Source organism: Miniopterus natalensis, chromosome X (assembly GCF_054644295.1).
Source record: "Miniopterus natalensis isolate mMinNat1 chromosome X, mMinNat1.hap1, whole genome shotgun sequence".
In the NCBI taxonomy this organism is placed as follows: domain Eukaryota; kingdom Metazoa; phylum Chordata; class Mammalia; order Chiroptera; family Miniopteridae; genus Miniopterus; species Miniopterus natalensis.
Window position 1 is genome coordinate 80,802,358 of NC_142103.1, and position 22,450 is coordinate 80,824,807.

At 39.2% G+C, this 22,450-nt stretch overlaps 1 protein-coding gene across 4 annotated transcripts in view; it reads right to left on the reverse strand.

The window, feature by feature from the left end:
• The window catches only part of USP9X (ubiquitin specific peptidase 9 X-linked), a 112,237-nt gene extending 90,385 nt beyond the window's left edge, over window positions 1-21,852 (reverse strand). For 3 of the 4 annotated variants that reach the window (XM_087813519.1, XM_087813520.1, XM_087813517.1), the window contains exon 1: window positions 21,749-21,852. The gene's annotated coding sequence lies outside the window, so the exon portion shown is untranslated. Of the gene's footprint in view, window positions 1-963; window positions 1,067-21,748 lie in introns of all 4 variants that reach the window. The other variant, XM_087813518.1, reaches the window with a different exon arrangement.
• Window positions 21,853-22,450: the final 598 nt, after the last annotated feature.

The window sequence follows — 22,450 nt, forward strand, 5'->3', positions numbered from 1 at the left end:
CATTGGTGGTTGAGAAGCAGCAAAATATATTCCCAAGTGTAGGACAAGTCCAGAAGAGGGGACAAACCCTGAGGCATACTAAAATTAAAGTGGTATTTTTCTATAAATTAGAAAATCAGTGATCTAAGTGATTTGACCAAAGCACAGGTAGAAAGTTAACAAGTCTAGAATTAATTCTATCACTGTGTCCACTAAACTAGTACTCTCTCAACAAAATGTGGTATATACATACAATGGAATATTATTTAGCATTAAAAAGGAAAGAAATTCTGACACATGCTATAACATGGATGAACCTTGAGGACATTATGCTAAGTAAAATAAGCTAGTCACAAAGGGACAAATATTCTATGATTCCACTTGCATGAGGTACCTATGCTCAGAGACAGAAAGTAGAAAGGTGGTTCTCAGGGGTTGGGGAATTACTAAGGGGCACAGGGTTCCAGTTTGGGAAGATGAAAAGGTTCTGGAGATGATTGGTGGTGATGGTTGCACAATGTGAGTGTACTTAATGCCACTGCACTGTACACTTAAAAATGGTTAAAATAGTAAATTATGTTGTCTATATTTCCCCACAATAAATTTTTACATATACAGCACTGACTGTTCTCTTGCTTTGCAGTCCTTTAACATTTGGAGATCATTTGAGTTAAAATATCTTAAAATTACATTTTCATGTTGTTTTGTTTATTATGCTCAACATCCTTCCATTTATATGTATCCCAATAATCCTTCACCTATAGACAAATCAAAAGACAAGGGACAAGTTATTCTACACAAAAGTATTCTGTGGATAACTTAGAGACTATCCCTTTAAACAAAATAAGGTAAATGATAAATGTGGTAGTATGTAACCCCTCCCCCAAATAAAAGACCTTCCTCTCAGACCACGAAATTAAATATTTTCCTATTCCACCAGCAAAGCCTCAAGTTTCATTCCATTCCTCTCTTATATAGTCTCACCTTAACGTCTCTCGGTTTCCCGGTTTCTTCTACCTCTGTCAAGTTCTCTACATTTCCAAATTTCCAGTACATCAGGTCTCAGCACAGCACACACTGCTCTATTCTATTTTTAAAAAATATTTTAAAAATTTATTTCAGAGAGAGGAAGGGAGAGGGAAAGAAAGAAACATCAATGATGAGAGAGTCATTGATCGGCTGCCTCCTGCATGCCCCCTATGGGGGATAGAGCCGGCAGCCCGGACATGTGCCCTGACCAGGAACTGAACTGTGATCTCCTGGTTCATGGGTTGACGTTCAACCACTGAGACCCGCTGGCTGGGCAATTTTGCTATTTTTAATAGCCATCTCTCTACTACCACATAAGAACTGAATACCTTTTTCCTTCATATGATAGGTTGAAAGATTTAGAGTAAGAAATTGGTATGAATCAATTAAAAATAACTTCTGGACTCAAACATAGCTCTTGTTTAAAATCCTACCTCTGTCCCTCCACAGGCTGCCTACCTTAAAGGCCAGTAACAACCACTCATAATTTTTCCAGGTCTTTAAAACTGAGATAATGCTATCCACAAAAATGTCATGAGAATTATTTTAATAAAGGTGTTTTGCAAATACCAAGCACACAGTAATTTTTAAAAAATGTAACTTTCTTTTCCCTATTTATAAGTACTGTGTAGGATTCTTGAATATTTGAATTTGGAAAGATTTGAATGGAAAAAAAATTATCAAAGATATGCTACAACTAAGTTATCCAAGAATAATACTGCTTCCTTTCTTAATAAATGCCATTTAATCCAAATGGAGGAAACACACTGGATTCCCAAGTGGGAATCACATTGCCTTAACTTGATTACAGGAGCTTGTTTTCTAAGCCAGAGAGATTTAGGAACACCTAGAGAGGCTAGTACAAGCTTTCTACCAAGTCAAAGCAGCAGTATACTACACAGAACTAAAGAAACTAAAACATTATTCAAATCATGTAAAACTTGACACAATTAACAACCACTTCCTATAGAAACACTCAGATTCAACAAATGACAATGTGAAAATTTACTAAATGAAGTAGAATTTTAAGTTTTATATAAAGTTTTAAGTTTTACTTTTAGAAAAGCAGTACTACAAGGGTCACCTGTCATCCCCCCCGACCCCCGCCGTCACTCACATTTTACCAGAATGCATATAAGATTTTCTGCAATGCCAAAATGTAACCAAAATGGCAGTATCAGATTGCCTTTAGAATACACAGCATTTTTTCATATTCAAATTTAGCATATCAACATCTCCAAGACTGGAAAAACATCACCATTCCCTGAATCAAGATTGGCATTATGATCATCACCCGAGGACATGTTTTTTATTGGGGGGGGGGGGGTTGGAGAAAAACATCCACTGACTGCCTCCTGTACGGGCCGTGACCAGAAATTGAACCCAAAACCTTGTGGTGTAAGGGGCGATGCTGCAACTGACCGAGCCACCAGGCCAGGGCTGGCATTACGTTCTTTAAAAAAACCTAGTATTCCATAAGCAGCAAACCACTTACTAGTTATTTTAAACTTTGCTGAACTGAATTTCTCTAGCAGCTTTCAATGGGAAGTCCTTCATACCAGAGAAACCCTTGGGACAAAGAATCCCTTTCTATACCCAGTCATTATTCTATCTCTGCTCAAACGTTCCTTACATTCTAGAATCTCTCTCTCCTCTTATATAGCACACTGAAACCCTCTACAACTCCATGTATATGATACTAGTACCCCAAAAGAGTTCCAAAACAAAGCTTAGTCATTCAAGAAATATGTGCTTAACACCTACAATGGGCCACATACTGTTTTAAATATAAGGGATTATTATAGTGCACAGCAGGCAAATCTCTCTGTTCTTGCAGAATAACATTACAGATCAAGGATAGAGACAATAAGCAACAGCAAATCCAACACTCCAACAAATTATTTCCTTTACTGGACATCAAAATGAGTTGAGTTTTTTAGAAAACATTTTGATAGACCATCCTTAAACTCATCCATGGAAATTATCTTAACTTGTGACTTTTACCTACTCTGGTTTTATGTACTAAAATCAAAGGGGAAATTACTCGATTATTTTACTTCCTTTTTAATGCCATGTTTGACATCCATAACTTCTTTTTCCCTTCTTAAAAGACTTGACTCATCAGAGGTGAGAGACACAACTGAAGGCTGTGCTTAGCCTTCACAAGACACTAGTCCTCACTACTTTTGCTCATGACTATACAGAATGAAAACTTGTATAACTATCTTAGACAAACTATTATTTTGTAATTAATACACTAGTTATAGAACACTTAAATTATGCAGATTTAAAATTTTAACATGAAATGTATAATTGTTCCACCTTTATTATAATCCAATATGAACCATCATTTTAAGTACTGCCTTTATTTCAAAATAACCACCATTTTGAAGAATGAAAATACTTATTTTTAAGCATACAGTCCTTAGACCATTTTAAATTTACACTTCTAATGCTATGACAGATTCACTATGATTAAAGACAAACTTTTTATGCCCTGTTGTTTGGAAGAAAATGTTCCCTATCCTACATGGTAGTTTTCCACCACAGCATGAGAAACGACACACACAAGGTATTACGGGTTTGATCCACCTCCACGGACACACAGAGAAATTGCCCAAACCCAAAAACAGTATGAAGCAAAACACAAAATAAAAATAACCAAAAATAGTATGTGTAGACAATCTGTGCAATAGCTGGACTTCTAGGTTTTTCTTTATCCCTTCTAAGGAAACATATTGAAATGTGAGTACAAAATAATTATTGGGGGGATAATCCTGACTCTAATTTTTAGATAACCTCATTTGTAAACATTGCTATTGTATTTAACTAATTATTATTTGTGACACATCTCACGATCAATTATATTCAGAAACTATATTCACTACTTTAGAAATATGAGCACACATATATAAGGCACAATAGTAGGTGAACTGTACAACCTCATTTGATCACCAGGATACCTATCCCATATGGTTATTAGTACAATTTAACAGACATAAACATAAGCTAAAAGAGTAAGTAACCTGAGCTTGTCCAAGATGCCAGTACCATCTGTTAGACTCCAAAGCCGTTGGCTCTTCCTTTACACCACGAAGGTTTGCTATAGCTCCCAAGATACTGATGTACTCTCTGAATTCGAAGGGGAAAAGTTAAGAGGGGAAAAAATGGGAACAAGGATAAGATATTGTTCTTTCTCTTAAAAGCAGTTACTGTCCAGCCTGCGTCCATCCTTACAATTATGTTTTATCTGTTCGCATTAGAAATGATCACTATGAGTCTTATTGAAAGGCAAACCACAGCATGTCATGGCCTGCTTAAAAATCTTCGAAGACCAGGATAAAGGCTAAAATACTTTTCTAATGGTATACAAAGCCCCTCAAACACTTAACTTCAGCCTTAACTTGCAACTCCTGACCCAAAGCTTGTTCTAACTCCAATTTAATTTGCCTTCTTCTTCAAAATATACTTCCCTCATGCTGCCACTGGGGCCTTTGTACAAGCAGCCTACTGTTTTGCCTATATTGATTCAATCAGCCCCAAACCCTGCTGACAGAACTCAAGTACAGTAGGTCCTCCAATAACTTCAACATTGTTTCTTTATAAAGTTGGTAAGACACAGAAGGAATTTTACTCGTTCGAATCAACTGCCTATGGTAAAACTGGGTTTAGTTATACATTGTTTAGCTTAAAGTCACAGAGCCTACCCTAACTGTATATACTCCTACCTGAGGGTCTTTTCTTTCATGGTATCTGTGTGATGATCTCTCTCCCTACTAAAAAAATAAAAGTTCTACAAGGACAAAAGCTGTATGAACTTTGTTCACCACTGAATCCCAAGGATTCACTGGCACACAAGTAGATGCTCAAAAACTAAAAGGAAGGGGCCCTGGCCAGTTTGGCTCAGTGGTTAGAGTTGGCCTGCACGGACTGAAGGGTCCTGGGTTCGATTCCATTCAAGGGCAAGTACCTGGGTTGCAGGCTGGATCCCTGGCCACGGTCTGGGCACGTGAGGGAGGCAACCAATCGACGTGTCTCTCACATTGATGTTTTTCCCTCTCCCCCTCTCTTCAACTCTCTCTGAAAAGCAATGGGGAAAAAAATATCCTCAGGTAAGGATTTAAAAAGAAAACAAACTAAACTGAGGGGTTGGGGTGGGTAGTAAAAACAACAACAAAGTCAAACCCCTTCCCATTTCCATCAATTCCTCTTTTATGTGGTATCCAATGTTATCTTTTCCATTCCCACTCCTACCCATTCTAGGCTAGACTCCAATTTTAACAGTATCCTGGCTGGCCTCCACACTACCAATCTGTTTAGTACATTAATGCTAAACCAATCTCCCAAACATTTTCAATCTCTGAAACAGTTACTGGCCTCCTCCTCTCTACCTTTTAAGTAAGAACTATTATTCAAGATTATTCACAATCAGTCCTAACTTATTTTTCCAATATTGTCTCTCATTCCCCAGTTTCAATACCATCACACCCAGGCTGACATACTTCAAATTTTAAATAAAATTTTCCTTATTAAGAGTGATTATAATAGCTAACATGAGTGTTTACTTTGTGTCAGGCTCTATTCCAAGCAAGTTATATGTACAAATTTATTTAATCCTCAGAATAAGCCTATTATTAGCCCCATTTCAGGAATAAAGAAACTGGGACAGAGTAAACAATTCTAACCCAGACAGCACAAGCTCCAGGGGTTTACATTTTTAACTACCACACCATACATTAATAATGCTGGAAAATAAGAAAAAACTACCATTAATCTCACCACTTGAAGATAAACTGTATCAAAATGTTTTTAATGCAGAAACATTTTATGAAACTGGATTTTTTTACTTTTTATAATTTTTCCATGTTAACTAGTCTTCTAAGTCATCATTAATGGCTACATACCACAGACTTTTCTTCTAAAACACAATAGCTGTATTCCTAGGAAATATGGCATATTCAAAAAACGTTACAGAAACTATTGTTCAATGGGGAGACGAGATTTCACATTTCGGACTTTGAAATGCAGCAAATTATTTTCAATAGCAGAGTCCACAGCTATAAACCTAAACATCCCTAAGCAATATTAAAATGTAGTCTTTGCTCGAGTTAAGGCCTGTCTTTTCCAAACTCCACCAGCACTGCCATTATCATTAGCACAGGACTCATCCTTCTTACCACACAATATTATAAATTACACAGAAAACCAGTCAAGGCAGCATATATTAAGCACAGTCCCCCTCCGCAGTGTGATGCTAGTTCATATCCAACCAGTAACTCATGCTAATGTGAATAAAGATGTGTAATTAATCTTTGTTAAATTCGAATGTATTACTTGAGCTAAATGCGCATATTCTGTTATCGCCATTATTAAACAGCCCCTCCAATTTTTGTCACTAAGTATAGCTGCTGCTACTTCCTATGGATGGCTTCCTAGAAGTCATCACAACAGAACTGCATCCTGCATTCTAAATTCTTTGTGGCAGTTGAAATTTATTCATTTAGAAATGCATGGTAATTGACCAAATACTCAAAATTACTCCATACTAAGTGTCTCTCAAGTTGTATGTATACAATTAGGATACCGGAAGCTTTTATATATACGTAAGAGCTTCAATAAACTCCAGCATCCCTTCCAAGGCATTCTCAAACACTAATATATATATTTAAATATGTAAGATAATTTTATTTTATTGGGGTGACACTGGGTAACAAACTTATACAGGTTTCGAGTGCACAATTCCACAACACATCATCTGTACATTGTATGTTCAGCACCCCAAGTTTCCTTCCATCACCATTTAACCCCCCTATACCCACCTCCACACCTCCCTCCACCTTCTCTCCCTCCAGCGATCCCCAAATTTATTTTTAAATGGCTATAGGCAATGAGTAATTTTAAACTAGAAATTGCTTCTGAAATGGTGGCACCAGAAGCTCTGTGGACACTCCAATTAAACAATAACTGGTGAAAATATTTTTTAAAAACAAACATTTAAAATCTTTAATTTAAAGCCTTTAAAAAACATTAAAAAAACAAAAACAAAACAAGAAAACACACATTCAAAAATATCTATGATATCTCAGTAAGAACAGTCTGTGGCACTTTCAGTCAGCTCAGCAGGACAGCCAATCCATTCCAGGTGGGTGCAACCAAGAATACAGGGCTCTCTGCCCCAAGCTCACACAGTCAAGCTATCTCCCCAGAAGAGGAAGGCAGCTAGCATTTTTCATCATCCCCAAGTTTGAGTTGCAAAGGCTCTACCTCTACTGCAGGCAAAAGCAGCTGAGAGGTCTGGGGCTCTTCTATCCAGGTCACACTTGTGGAGCAGAAGCTGGACCCAAGTTCAGCAGGGAAGAATTATGTGGTCCTAATAACAGCCCCCACTCCATCTCACTCATAGGGCCAAGGTTCCACACCAGGAGACAAGCTGAAACCAGAGACAGCTGCTCCCACACAGTACTCTGCTCAAGAAGCAGTGTCACTCTGAGAGAAGGTGGCCATTCAATGGTGTAAAGATTTTGCCCAGCCGGAGAGGCAGGCCATAAGAGAACTCCTAAATTCTCTCAAAGTGAACTGACCTATATGAAACAGAGTACAGGGAAGTTCAAGCCTAAGGGTGCACTAGAAAACAATGGAAACAGAAGGAATAAGCAATTAAGATGCTGGCTGTCCCAGGAGTGCTGGCAATAGCTTTAAGTAGTTTACTAAAAAGGACAGACAGAGAAGAGACAGCTAAGAGCCTCCCCTGGGTCAGAACAAACCTCAAAGATTACCCTCTGGAAAGTGGAAAAACTGAATTGAAACAAACTGAGAGGCAATGAAATCCCAGGGCATCACCTAAAACAATAGAGCAACCAGTCAACAATTAGTGGAGACTAATATTTGCATGTGATACCAACAAAGGGAGACGCTTAACAGTTATCAGAGAAAACACACAAAGTCTTGCTATAAAACCACTGTCATCCCAGGGTGACTGTGTGCATGTCTAAGGCTCTGCCCTTTGAAGAGAAATCACAGAGAAAATAGGCTTCATCAGAGTAGGTCAGCCAGTCACTAGACAAATAAGCAAGCAAATACAGTGGTACCTCGGTTTTCCAATGTAATCCGTTCCGGAGGACCATTCTAGTTCTGAAACGTTTGAAAACCAAGGGATCAACAGCCAACAGCTAGGCCTCAGGATCTTGCACTCAGCGGAAATTGTGTGGCACGTTTGACTTCTGAGGCGTATTTGAAAACCGAAGCATTTACTTACGGGTTCAGTGTTCGTAACCTGAAATGTTTGTCAAAAGAGACCTTCGAAAACTGAGGTACCACTGTAACAAGACCCTGGGGAGAATCAGTATTCAAAAAGTTGGTACATTATATTAAAGATCTGGTTTTAAAGCAGGCAAAAGAAACCAGCCTTGAGGGTCCACATGTCACTTAGCAAAGAGTTCAAAAGAGCTATTATGAGTATGTTCAAAAACTAAAGGTAACTGTGCTTAAAAGGAAAATATGACAACAATGTTTAAACAGACTATCAATAAAAGATGTTAGAAATCAACAAAACAGAACCAAATGAAAATTTGAGTAAAAAAATTATAATACCACCATATACAAAATGAAGTCTCAGAAGAAAGGAACAGAAAAAGTATCAAATTACAGCCCAAACTCCCCAATTCAATGAAAAACACTAATCGACACATCCAAGAAGTTCAATGAACTCCAAGTAGGATAAATGCAAAAAGACCAGGCTGAAAAACAGCTTAAAAAAGTCAAGCCAAATACAAATAGAACCTTGAAAGCAGCAGGAAGAAAATCATCACATAAAAAGGTTTCTCCATAAAACTATAAACTGATTTATCAGAAAACATGGAAATCAGAGGCAGTAGGAAAGACATGTTCAAAGTCCGGGGGGGGGGGGGGGGGGGGGGGGGCGCGCGCGCGCGCAGGGAAGACCACCCAAGTCTTTCAAAAATGAAGTCAGCTTGGCCAGTGTGGCTTAGTGGTTGAGCGTCGCCCCATGAACCAGGAGGTCACTGTTCCATTCCTGGTCAGGGCACATGACCAGGTTGTGGGCTTAATCCTGGGTAGCGGGCGTGTAGGAGGCAACCAATCAATAATTTTCTCTCATCACTGATGTTTCTATCTCTCTCCCTCTCCCTTCCTATCTCTGAAATCAATAAAGATATATTAAAAAAAAAAAAAAGCGGGATCAATAAACAGACAAAATGGACTTCTTCAAAATTAAAAACTTTTGTGTTTTAATGAGTGCTATCAAGACAATGAAATGACAACCTATAGAATGGGAGAAACAAATTATAAGTCATTAATCTAATAAGGCACTTGTAACTAAAACATACAAAAAACTCTTGCAACTCTTAATTAAAAGACAGCGCAATTTAAAAACAGGCAAAGGATCTGAAGAGGCATTTCTCCAAAGATATACAAATGGCCAGAAAGCACATGAAAAGATGCTCAAAATCATTAGTCTTCGGTGAAACACAAAAAAACTACAATGAGACACATAGTACACAAAGAGTTTGGTAAAATTGATGGTTTCAGGTATCTACTGGAGGTCTTTGAATGCATCCCCAATGGATAAAGAGGAGGAATACTGTATATCAATAATGACATTAAATGTGAGTGGATCATAATAAAACCCAATCAAAATTGAGATAGGCTGAATTTAAGAAGATCCAATCACATGCTGTCAATAGGAGACAGATTGCCCAGCCGGGCATGGCTCAGCGGTTGAGCATCGACCTAGGATCCAGGCAATCGGTGTTCGATTCCTGGTAGGGGAGCATGCCCGGGGTTGTGGGCTCGATCCCCAGCAGGGGGCGTGCAGGAGGTGGCCGAGCAATGACTTTCTCATCATTGATGTTTCTATCTCTCTCTCTCCCTCTCCTTTCCTCTCTCTGAAATCAATAAAGATATATTTAAAAAAAGAAAAACAAAAAAGAAAAACAGTATGGAAGTTTATGAAAAAATTCAAAATAAAGCTACCATATGATCCAGCAATTCCACTTCTGGGTATTTATCCAAAGGGAAAAACACTAATTCTAAAACATACATGGGGGGGCAAAAGTAGGTTTATAGCTGTTGAGCACGCTAAACAGAGTTTATTCTAAAATACTTTTTAAATGTTTTTACTGATTTCAAAACATACTGAAATGTTCCTCTCAGAGTCGAAGGGAGAGAGAAACACCCATCAGCCACCTCCTGCACGACCCCTACTGGGGATCGAGCCCATAACTCAGGCATGTGCCCTGACCAGGAATCAAACTGGTAACCTTTTGGTTCACTGTACAATGCGCAACCAACTGCGCCACTCCAGCAGGGCTATTGTATTATTTTCCATACAAACAATTGTTACCTACTTTTGTCCCACCCTGTATGTACCCTCTTATTCACTGCAGCATTATTTACAATAGCCAAGATATTATGAATAACTAAATGTCCATCAACGGATGAATGGATAAAGAAAATGTGACACATATATAATGGAATATTATTCGGCTATAAAAAAACGAAAACCTTGCCAGTAAACTCCAGTTCCTAAACAAATCAACCTAATGAGCAAGTGTGAAACGCTGATTTAAAATATTAGACACAACCACATACATACCAGACGTCACAGAAGATATGCCTATTCATCAGTCTACTCCTTGGTTAAGTGACAGGTTAACAACAAATTATTTTTAACAGTTCTTGCCAATCTTTATAAGTAGTTAACTTATAGAAGTCACTAATCCAATCATGAAATGCTGATCCAATATGCTGAAAACAAAGACCTCATTTCATTTATTCAACATTTTAAGCAAAGCAGATATAATAGCAATAATCACCATTTTCAATGTGCATCCAGTGGTTACTCTTTTTACCTGATTCTCCAGTTAGATCAAGTCACAAATGTAAAGACTTTGAAAAGGAAACCAAGGAATCTGAAATTCCTTTTAGCCAATGAAATTATCCTCAGTATATTGTTACATACAATAATTTAAAAACAACAGCCTTGAGATATAATTCACATTACATTTAATCACCCATACGATGGGTACAATTCATATGATTTTAGTTTATTCAGAACTGTACAGTTATCACAATCAATTTTAGAACATTTTCATCATCCCAAAATGAAACCCCACACCCATGAGTATCAATCACTCCCCAGTCCCTCCTTCCTCACCCCAGTCCTACTTTAATCTACTTTTTTTATCTTTATAGATTTACCTATTCTGGACATTTCATATTAATGTCATCGTATAATATGAAATCTTTTGTGACTGGCTTCTTTCACCTAGAGTAACTGTTTGTAAGGTTCATTCAAGTTGTTGTATTTCTTTTTATTGTCAAAAAATATTCCATCGTATGGTACATATTATATTTCTGCATTCATTAGTTGATGGACATTTGCATTGTTTCTGTAATATAGTTTTGCACATGTAGGTTCCATTAAGAGAGATCTTTTAAGTCTGTCTTTGTAACAGTTAACCCTCAAGGTGCAAAACAATACTCTGCAGTATACCACGAAGGCTAATACTCTTATCAAAAGAAAAATCCAAAGTGGAAGCTATACCAAGTTACCGCAAATGAAACTTTTAAGTAGGATGTGAAAGGGAAACTAAAACTCAACATTAAAATATTTTAATGTAGTGTACAAAATTTAAAAATAGAACATTCTAATTCAAGTATGACACCCCCCTTTATTATATTGAGACATTATTATTAAAAAAAGAGGCTAGAGATCATTAATTTTTTGGACAAATCACAAATGAAATGAAAAGTCTAAGAGCTAAAAAGGGAAGGGAACCTCATCTTTAAAGTGGGAAGGCTGCATGCTAAGGTCCCTTCTAGCTGTGTTTTATTCAAATAATGGCTGTAGGAAAAAATGAAAATGCTAGCAGAGCTCATTCATTCATGATATTATATAGCACAGTGGTTATGAGTACAGACTGTACATAAACTGCCTCAGTTTGAATACTTACTCTGCCACTAACCTAGGTGTCCAAGCCCAACAAGTTCCTTAACATCCGTGCCTTGGTTTCCTTATATATAAAATTGGGATGGTAGTATCCACCTTTTAGGACTGTTGTAAAAATATAAAGAATATATTGTGTATGTGGAGCAATTTCACAGTTCCTCACACAGAGGTGCTAAGTATTAGCTACTGTTGTTAGAGTATCTAAGAACTACATTAAAAACCTGTAATTTAGCCCTGGCCAGTGTGGCTCAGTGGTTACAGCACCAGCATCGCCGCCGCCAGCGACAAGGGTCTCAGGTATCTCGGGCTCGATTCCTGGTCAAAGACACGTACCTGGGTTGTGAGTTCACTCACCACACCCAGTGGGGGCACCTGCAGGAGTCAACCAGTGGATGTCTCTCTCTCCCATCAATGTTCTCTCCCCACCCCTCCCTTCCACTTTCTCTGAAAAGCAATGAGAAAAATATCCTTAGGTGAAGATTAACAACAACAAAAAACAAAGCCTGTAATTTAGCCCTCGCTCGTGCACCAAAAGGTCACTGGTTTGATTCCCATTAGGGCACATACCCAGGTTGAAGCTTCAGTCCCAGGTCAGGATATGTACAGGAGGCAACAGATCGATGTTTCTCTCTCACACTGATGTTTCTCTCTCTCTCAAATTAAAAACAAAATAACAACAAAAAACCCTTATAATTTAAGATTAACTGCTCTCTGGGATTTGCTTCAAAATAGAGGGAGTAAATAAAAAGAGCCATGAAATAAAGCTAGTTAATGGGAGTTTTATCTGTATCTGTATGCTTGATTTTTCCTTAATAAAAAGTTTGGAAAGGGGGAAAGTAAGTTAGACGAAGGTAGAGAATATCTACAAAACAGAACGACATTTGTGATATATCATAGATCATGTAAGTGTGTACAGGGGTAAAGGAGAAAAGATGTAAGAAACAGGATACGATAGCCTTAATGCAGCCAATGTAACAGTAATTCAGAATCAGACCAGCACCAATCACCTCAAGTGTCACTGAGTGGCATGGGTAACTTTGTTTTTCCTATCTCTACCATTAGGCGTTAAATTTTAACTAGGAACATCTGGCCTATTCAAAAAGTTCACTGATGATTAAAGCATATGCAATCTCATCAAAACAAATCAGATATTGTTAAGGGTATTCAAGGGTGATTTATATCCTTGCCCATTCCTTAGAACATTTTTATATAGGTGAAATCTAATTAAATAATTAGCCTGGCCAGCGTGGCTCAGGATTGAGTCATCCCATGCACCAGGAGGTCGCCGGCTGGATTCCAGCTCAGGGCACATACCTGGGTGGCAGGCTCGATCCCCACTGGGGGGCGTGCAGGAGGCAGCCGATGCTTCTCTCCCCCCTTCCCTCTCTCTGAAATCAATAAAGACATATTTAAATAAATACAATTTACATTAACATGCAATGAGTTTTGTTATTTTTGAGGGCACACATACATTTTTTTAAAATGTCTGTTTTAATTTCTAATATAGTAAATATCACTGATATAACTCCACATAAAAGCTCTTTGGGATCCTTAATAAATATAAAGGGGTCCTGAGGCAGGTAAGTTTGAGAATAACTGGCCAAATGATATACAATAAAAATGATAAGCTTCTTTTGCTACTTCTCTTAGAGTGATGAAAAACGAGGTATCAACATTTTCTCAGAAACCATCTGTGCCAGACTAAATTACTGCTATCATACTTATGTTCATACTTTCATCCTCAATTCAGAAAAGACAATTTCCCCTGAACATTATTTTGCTTAGCAGGCTACAACACTTTTTAACAGCATTATGTTCTTAAAGCTTAAGCTAGACTTCAGATGAAAACTTAACCAAACTTTAAGCTGCTCTGCCAGCAAAGATATTATACCCCTGGCTAACAAATTCATTACTATACAAGCTGTCGGTCAAGCACAATTAACCCACAGGATTAAGTAAAATAATAAAGCTCTGCCCGGCTGGCGTGGCTCAGTGGTTGAGCATTGACCTATGATCCAGGAGATCTCTGTTCAATTCCTGGTCAGGGCACATTCCCAGGTTTCAGGCTTGATCACCAGTAGAGGGCATGCAGGAGGCAGCCAATCAATGACACTCTCATCATTGATGTTTATCTCTCCCTCCCCCTTACTCTCTCTGAAATCGATAAAGATATATTAAAATAACAATAACAAAGTTCTTCAGTGACACACACACACACACACACACACACACACACACACACACACACACACACGAAACATTCAAATTATATAACCCCTCCCTTACTTGTTAATCCAACTACTCCTAAACCTATTAACCCTTTTTTAACCTTTCCTATTTTCCTTCAGTAGTTGACTTTATTTTTTTTAAAGTAGCTTAAAGTCACCTCTTATCCAAAACCTTGGTTTTACAGAGAAGTGAGCACCCAAGAGGTAAATGACTCACACAGAGAACGAGATAACTGGAACTAACAAAGTCCTGTACCCTTCCACTGACTATACCATTTCCACTTAAAAGATGAATGTTGTTTAAATAACAAACAAAGCCCTAGCCAGTTTTGCTCAGTGGTTAGAGTGTTGGCCTATGGACTGAAGGGTCCCGGGTTCGATTCTGGCCAAGGGCACATACCTCAATTGCAGGCTCGATCCCCTGCCCCAGTCAAGGTGGGTGCAGGAGTTAACCAATCGATGTGTCCCTCATCCCCCCCCCCCCCACTCTGAAAAGCAATGGAAAAAATATCCTCAGGCGAGGATAAAAAATTTTAAAAAAGTATTTTCAAAGTTTCACATTTTCAGACCTTAGATCAATGTGTCTGGTTCATTTAAGCTCCTTCACTGCCAAAACTGGGGGCAAGGGCTACTTCCGTTTCTCTGTCTTCTCTTTGACTGTGATGACCAAGGTATAAAGGTGTCTGCTGCATTGGACTTCAAACTTCACATTATCCTTATTTTTCTTGCTCTTGACAGATTTGGAGTCCTTTTGCCTGGCTGTAAACAGGGAACTTGATTTCCTCAATTTTGTGAGGCTACAAGGTGCGCAGGGCTCGCAACCAGCACAGCTTTTTAACAACAGAACATACTGACTTCATAATCAGATAAAAACTGTAAAGAGAAAGTATAGGAAGCTTTCCATCAAATAAACCGGTTTAAATATTTAAAAGTAAGCTTTAGTATGCTCTGAAAATTTTATTTATATAGAACATTATCCCTCAAGACATGAAATTAATAAAATATTTTGATAATGCATATCTTTCCAATTTAGCTTTCCTTTAATGAATATCAAACACCACAGTACTGTCTCAGACTCCAGTTCTATAGAGTTTGTGGAAACTGATTTTTAAACTCACTCTAACCAAACTTTATCAACAGAAAGCTTACCTAATATCCTCAATTTTGCCTTGGAGAGCAAAGCCCAAAATATTTATGATCCAGCCCTTTATAGTAAGTTTGATGATTCCTGCTCTGAACTTGGGAGATGTTATCAAGGGGAGCAACCAAGTCTTTCTGCACTACCTTAATCAGAAACAAATTATTATTAGGTAAAAGAACATGAGTCTAATGCCATATAGTAATTTCCATGCTCTCTGGGATGCAAGTTAATTGAGTACACTTACACAGAAATTCTAAGTAACTAGCTCAGAGAAAAGATGTACCAACAACCTAAACTTACAACTCTCATTAACTATCAAAGTCAATAGGAGGGAAATGGGAATAAATAGAATAGGATAGGAAAAGTAAGAGACTCCTTTTATTCTTCCTAAATTTTCTTCTTCCCATTACACAGGCTTTGTGGCTGAGGATGAGATCCAAAACTACCAATTCAAAATCATCCCAAGGAAAACAATTCCTTTGATAGTGGTTGGCCAATGAGTCTAAACTGATCAAAGCTTACATGATTGATCAGTTACAGAAAGGATAAATTGAAAGGGGGCCATAATATGACGACACACCAATTTTGTACATGCAGTTCTAGGTTACTGGAGGTCAAATATTCCCCCCGATTTTGCCATTCAGGCAATCAAACAGTCATGTAAACAATACAGTACTACGTGCTCTCTATAATACACAAAGATAAAGGACAGAATCCATGACCTCATTATCCATTACCAACTAGGGAGAGATTTAAGTGTACATTTTATGAGAGTGACTACAAAGGTAATGGGATTCAGACTTCACTAGTTAATGTGACTCGTTACATATGGAAACAACTTCATGAAGCAGCACGCTTAGTCAAGTTAACTCTGAGCCACGTTCCTCACCTGAAAACCAAAGTTTGACTAGATCTAAGACTCCTTTCAGAACTGCACATCATAAAAGGATTATTAGGTCAAGTTAAGTAACTCCAAGCAATAAAGAGAATTGGGGGTGGGGGACAAAGAGAGAGAAATCAGACCCAAGAATATAATACGGTGAACTGACTACTCATCCAACAAATTATTGTCTATGTGCCAGGCACTTTCTAGGTGCTGGGGATGTATCAGTGGACTTAGGACCTTGAGTCTGACCAAATGGATGCCACCAACCTAAAAGAATTTGAAGGACAGAATTAATCATCTAAAAAATATATAAAACAAATAAAATGGCAGGAGGAAGGGGTGACACCAGAGTATGTAATTTCAGGCAAAAATTAAAAGTATATTAAGTACAATGACTCCTAAAGCCAATATGCAAGAATTCTAAAAGAATCCACTTCTACTGTACATGACATTTGGGTTCAACGGAGAACACTGGCGCTCAGAATGAAATTCTACTTAACTTATTTAAAGAAACTGAAAGGTAAAAGGAAAATCCCATTGGCTTATACCATAACTACATATAAGCCTAATACAGTAACTTAATTCAGTCTCCTATGAGGCACAATGAAAAATGACAAAATTAGAGTTAGGACAACTTTCAAGATCAGCTAGTCCACTGCCCCCATTTCATACAACGTAAGTTTCCAAACAACAGTTAATTTCTAGCCCAATAAGTATTTGTTGGATAAAAAAGAAACTAATGCCTTAACAGATATTAATGTCAGTGTTAGAGCTAGAACCATAACTCTAAGAAGGTGCTCAGTAAGAGATAATGAACAAATAGATTTTATATGTGTGTATGGACATAAAATTCTAAGTGAAATCCTGGTCTCTCCCCACTATTCATCCAGTGTCTGACCTTTTCACTATGTCTGTGTCTGGAACTTTTGGCCGTGTGACTGACAAAACTAACTCAAGCAAGAATATTACTGCCTAGTGGTAGGATACAAACTCAGAGAGTCTCACATCTCCCCTTTCCCTACAATGAATTGCAGAAATAGCAAAAAACCCTAACTGCATATCAGAATCATCTTTTGAGGATTTTAAAATGTTTTTATTGATTTTTTTTTTTTTTTTTAGAGAGAGAGAGGAAGGGAGGGGGGAGAGAGAAACATCAATTGGTTGCTTCCCACACGTGCCCGACTGAGGAGGGAACCTGAAACCCGGGTATGTGTCCTGACCGGGAATCGAACCTGAGCCCTCTGGTGCATGGGACAACGCTCCAACCGAGCCACACCCGGCAGGGCCAATGCTTTTTTTTTTTAAAGCTCTACAGGTCATTCTGATACAGTGAGGTTGAAAAATCATTGTTAGACATTGAATGAAAATAGAATTGGAAATTCATTTGCTGTGGAATCCAATGTATAGTGTATGTGTGTACATTGACGCTCACAAGACAAGCACATTTAAAGAATAAATTTAAGTAAGATATGTCATTCTAACTGTATTTTTTCACACCTTATTCCTTAAGTGTATTACATTGGCAATTGTACTGAACAGCAATAACTGAATCATCAATTCCAATTCCAATATAGATAACAGTAGTTTCATGAAGTCTTTTTTCCTTATGATAGACTTGATAGCATAGAAAATACTACAGTAATCATTAATTTAACAAAAAGATCTGACAAATCTTGTGCCACATTAAGAATGCTCATAGATTCTACATTAGCAGGCTTTCCCCACCTCTCTCAATAGAGAATTTAGTGCAATAGACCAAGGGAATCAAGAGAAACAATAAAAGTGTTACCGCTATTTCACTCATTCCATAAAAATATCAATCAAAACTATAAAAATGCAAAATAAAACCCTTAGTTTAAAAAAGTTTTTGTAAAATTTACTCTTATATTAAACAAGGCTAAATTAGACTCCTCAAATTGAACTAATAGATGCTCTCACGATACTAAATGTTCACTTATGAGGTGATTTAAATAAACTAATGGGAGGCAATGCCTGAATTTTGATTCTTTTAAGAATGTCAAGTTGCCTAACATTATTTTAATAATCACACCCACCAACTAAACTATCAACCTGAACATGTTGGGAGACCCATGGAGGGGAAAGAACGTATTTGCTACGGAGCTTTAGCATCTCCCTTGGCCAACCAAGATAATTTCCCAAATTGCAGAATACTCTCATATTATATATTTTAATCTAAAGTTATTCTAGTATAGGAAACAACCCAAAAGTTTTACGTGTTTTTTAAAAAAATAGTAATCAGCGTTATTTCACTAACATGGCACAGTAGTTGAAGCACCACTGGTTGGGCCTGACAGACCTCAGTCCCTCATCTGTATAATGGAGATAATACTATCTACGTAAGGTAATAAATGGAAAATGTTTACCATAGTGCTGGCACATTTTAATGTTCAATAAATGACAATTATGCTGATAACTGAAAGCAGTTGGGGGAAGGGGAACTGACCTTATTTATCCACTTGAAAGTTCAGTAAGAACATGCTCACAGCAATAACGCAGTGGTTTTCAAGCCTGACTGCATATAAGAAATCACCCACTGTGCTTTAAAAATATACCTTTGCCCAGACGCCATATCAGAACAATTCATCGGTCTCTGGGATTAGGACTCAGGCACTTGTATTTTTATTTATTTATTTTAACTCCCCCAAGTGATTCTAATGTGCAGCCAGGGTCAAGGACTAATGCATTAACCCTTTCCCAAATACTAATGGTGGACTCCGTTAAAATAAGACAACTTAACAATAAATACAATAGCTTTTAAAGATATAGCTCCTAAGGAAACCAAATGGAAACTAAAACCATGTTTTTCAAATTTTGAGGGGGGAAGAGGGGAGAGTCAAGATTCAGAAAACATACCAGCAAGAGGGAATATAATGCAAGGTTATTATAAAGCATTACATTCTTTTAAAATTAAAAAAACAAACAAACAAAAAAACTACATAACCACAGAATTAGATCCCCGCCCCCCAGGTAATTGTCCAAAAGACTTACAGGAGAACTAATCCTTTACCACACACCCTTATATATTTCAAACAACTGTCTTTAACCTGATTTAAACAAAGATTGGTTTCAATTACTAAAATTCTGAAACTGAAGTATAAAAACTTTATTAGTCTTTAAATTGACCTTATGAAATAAAATAACCTAAAAGAATGCTTCCTTGTGCCCAACTAATCAAGAACAAATTCATGACAAATTCATGAAAAACATCAATTTTCAAAAACTGTAAGAGCATTATATTAATACCACATCAAAGAAAAATTATCTCTGAGGAGATATCCATGAAATCTCTCATATCTTGAGATGTTAGAAAATTTATTTCAAAATCCTGAAAGGGAAAAAGATCAAAGTAAATCCTACTTGAGCATTCCAGTGATAAAACAAGGGAACTATGGAACACCAACAAGAGTTCCCAATAATTTGGTGAAAGGTAAAATCTGCCCTTCAAAGTTACTTTCTGAAGAATTTAGATTCTCACATGTACTGTTCTTGCTGTTATTTAATCCCTCCAGAAATTTTCCTTCAAACTACCAAGGTCAGCAAACAAAAGAACGTTAAGATAATATGTTGAGAATTACAAGTTAAATATCCGTGCAAAAAAAATATTTAAAAATGAATAGGAATAAAAAACTAGTGTAAGTTCAAAAGTTTCATACTTTAATTAAAGAAAGCGATTCTTTCTCCTTGAGGTTTGTAAATTATGTTTGATATTTGAGGCAAAAATAATGACATTATCTTATGTGATACTAAATGTATGTAAAGGAAATATTTAAGATGATTATAAGTTGGAGAAAGAGGCACAAAAGAAAAAGAAAGCAAAATATGATTATCAAAAACATTTTGAATTCACCCTTGGTACACCAATTCGAAATACTTCTGGTTTTCACTGCACCCGAACACTGGAACAATAAAGCTTAAAGAGTTAAAGGTATTAAGTATGACAAAGCACCAGTTTTAAAATTGAGAAAACAAACATTGACACATTTGTATATTTGATACGTGAATCTTTAAGCACTTGGAAGGCATTTGCTGAAACCAAAATGGCAGCCCACTAAAATCAGCCGACCAGGGAGACGTAAAGGAGTTTGTAGTCTCTATTTTTATAAAGTTCAAGGGTACAGATTAAGAAAATCAACCTAGTCATAGTTAACCGGTCCTTACTCTATATAATCAGAGTAGTTAATGAGCTCCAAGAGCGGGTTAAGTACCTGCCGAAAAGTTTCCTAATCGATGCACTCCAATTTTTTCCTCAAAAGTGAAGATTTTACAAACGTTATGTAGACTTAAGGGACTCAAGGGTTTCCAGGTGAAAGAATGCCACCGAATATTTCCCTCTCCCCAAAATAAAGCGTGAATATTTAACGTACATCTAACTCGCTCGGTTAAATTCAGACAACCTTTAAGAAATTACACACACCTGTGTAAACCGAACAGTGGAAAATCCAATTAACGTTTTAACTACGGAGCTTTCAAAAAATAATATGCTTCATTTTAAATAAGTTTTATGGGAAATATGAAAAATTCCGGGGTAGGTTCCAGTCGCCACAAAAATGCACACGGATATTACAAAACATGTATACACCTGCTCCATAACTCTTTAACTTATTATTTCACAATGAATGAAAAAAAAACCATTTATCAACCCTGAAGCCTCACATCACAGAAACCTGAAGGTTTTATCACTAACGAACTCGCACATGCTACTATTTTTGGCAGAAACGGTTAAAAATAGAAAGGTGGTGGGTCCAAGCGAGCTTGGAAGCGTTGTTTCTGCATCAAAACAGCGTTCGTGGCTTCGGCTCTCGCGAAGGTGGGGAAGGAGGTGGAGGCGGACGATAACCTGGCTCCCGCTCGGGGCCAAGGAGAAGCTGCGGGCTATCGCGGGAGGGTGGGGGGAGGCGGACAAGTCGTCGGGCCTCAAAGCCAGACGTAGCCGAGGCCTAGCTCTAGTGCTCCAAATCACTCCACCTCAATAATGGCGTTTGGTGTCAAGTGGAACAAGAATGGGGAGAGTGGCCGCCAGGCCGCCGAACTGCAAGCCCTGAGGCGGGGGAGGGGGGGGGGCCTCTAGCCCCCCAGCGCTGACCCGGCCCCCGGGTGCGGGTGCGGATGCGGAGGCTGCCCCGCAGGGCCGGGAGACTCCATCCTCCCACTCAGCCTCAGACTGGACGGGAAGGGGGAGGAGGGGGAGGGACGGAGCCGTCAGCCATTTTCCCTTACAGTCCAAAACACACAGACACGCTCCCGGGACGCCGGCTCCGCGGAGAGCCCAGCTCCGCGCGCCCGCCTCGCGAGCGCGCGCCCGCGCCCGCCCTGCCCGTGGCTCGAGGGTGGGGGGAGGCGGGGAAGCCCCCGGGCCGGCAGGCGGCCCCGGAGAAGGAACCGCGCGCGCACACACACACACACACACACACACACCCCCTCGCCCTCCTCCCCTCAGCGAAGTCCAGCTGTTGGCCCGGGAAAAGCGTGTCTCCCCGGCGCGGCTGGCTACTCACCGCACAACACAGGCGTCTCCTCTTCAGAAGCAGGGCAACCGGAGGAGGCAGCACGACTCAGTCCCGGGACAAGGCTGACCCGGGTGCATCCCAGGCCCGGGGGGGGGGGGCAACGAACGACTAAGTGTGTCGAGAGGCTGCAGCGAGCCTAAGGACCGGGGCACGGCACAGGAGCACCGGAATTCACTACTTGCAGCTCCCGCCCTGCAACGGCGGTGGCCGCTGCCGCCGCCGCCTCCTCCTCCTCCGCCGCCGGCGGGCCTCTTCCCCCTTTCTCTCCTAAGGCTGGGGCTCTCTCTGAGCTCAGACGAGCTCCGGGCGGTGCGTTTCTCCTGCGTCACCTCCTCCTGCTCCTCCTCCCGCAGTGGCCACTTCACTTTCCCCTGATCGCAGCCTCTGCCCCTGCTCCGGGGCCTGGTCGTTTGGCTGCGGCTTGCAGCTCGCTCCCGGCGCCGACTCGAGCACCGGTCGCTGAGGCCGCCGCCTCCCGGGAGAGGCGGCAGCAGCGGACTCCCGCGAGGCCTGTGAACTGAGAGGCGGGGAGGGGCTCAGAGCGGCAGAGGCCCGGACGCGCCGGGTACACGGAGGTTGCAGCTCCGGCGGCGGAGACTACCTTCCGCAGCCGCGGATGCCCGTCCTCGTCAATATGGCGGATCAACCAAACCAAACCAAAAAAAAAAAAAAAAAAAAAACCGCTCGGCC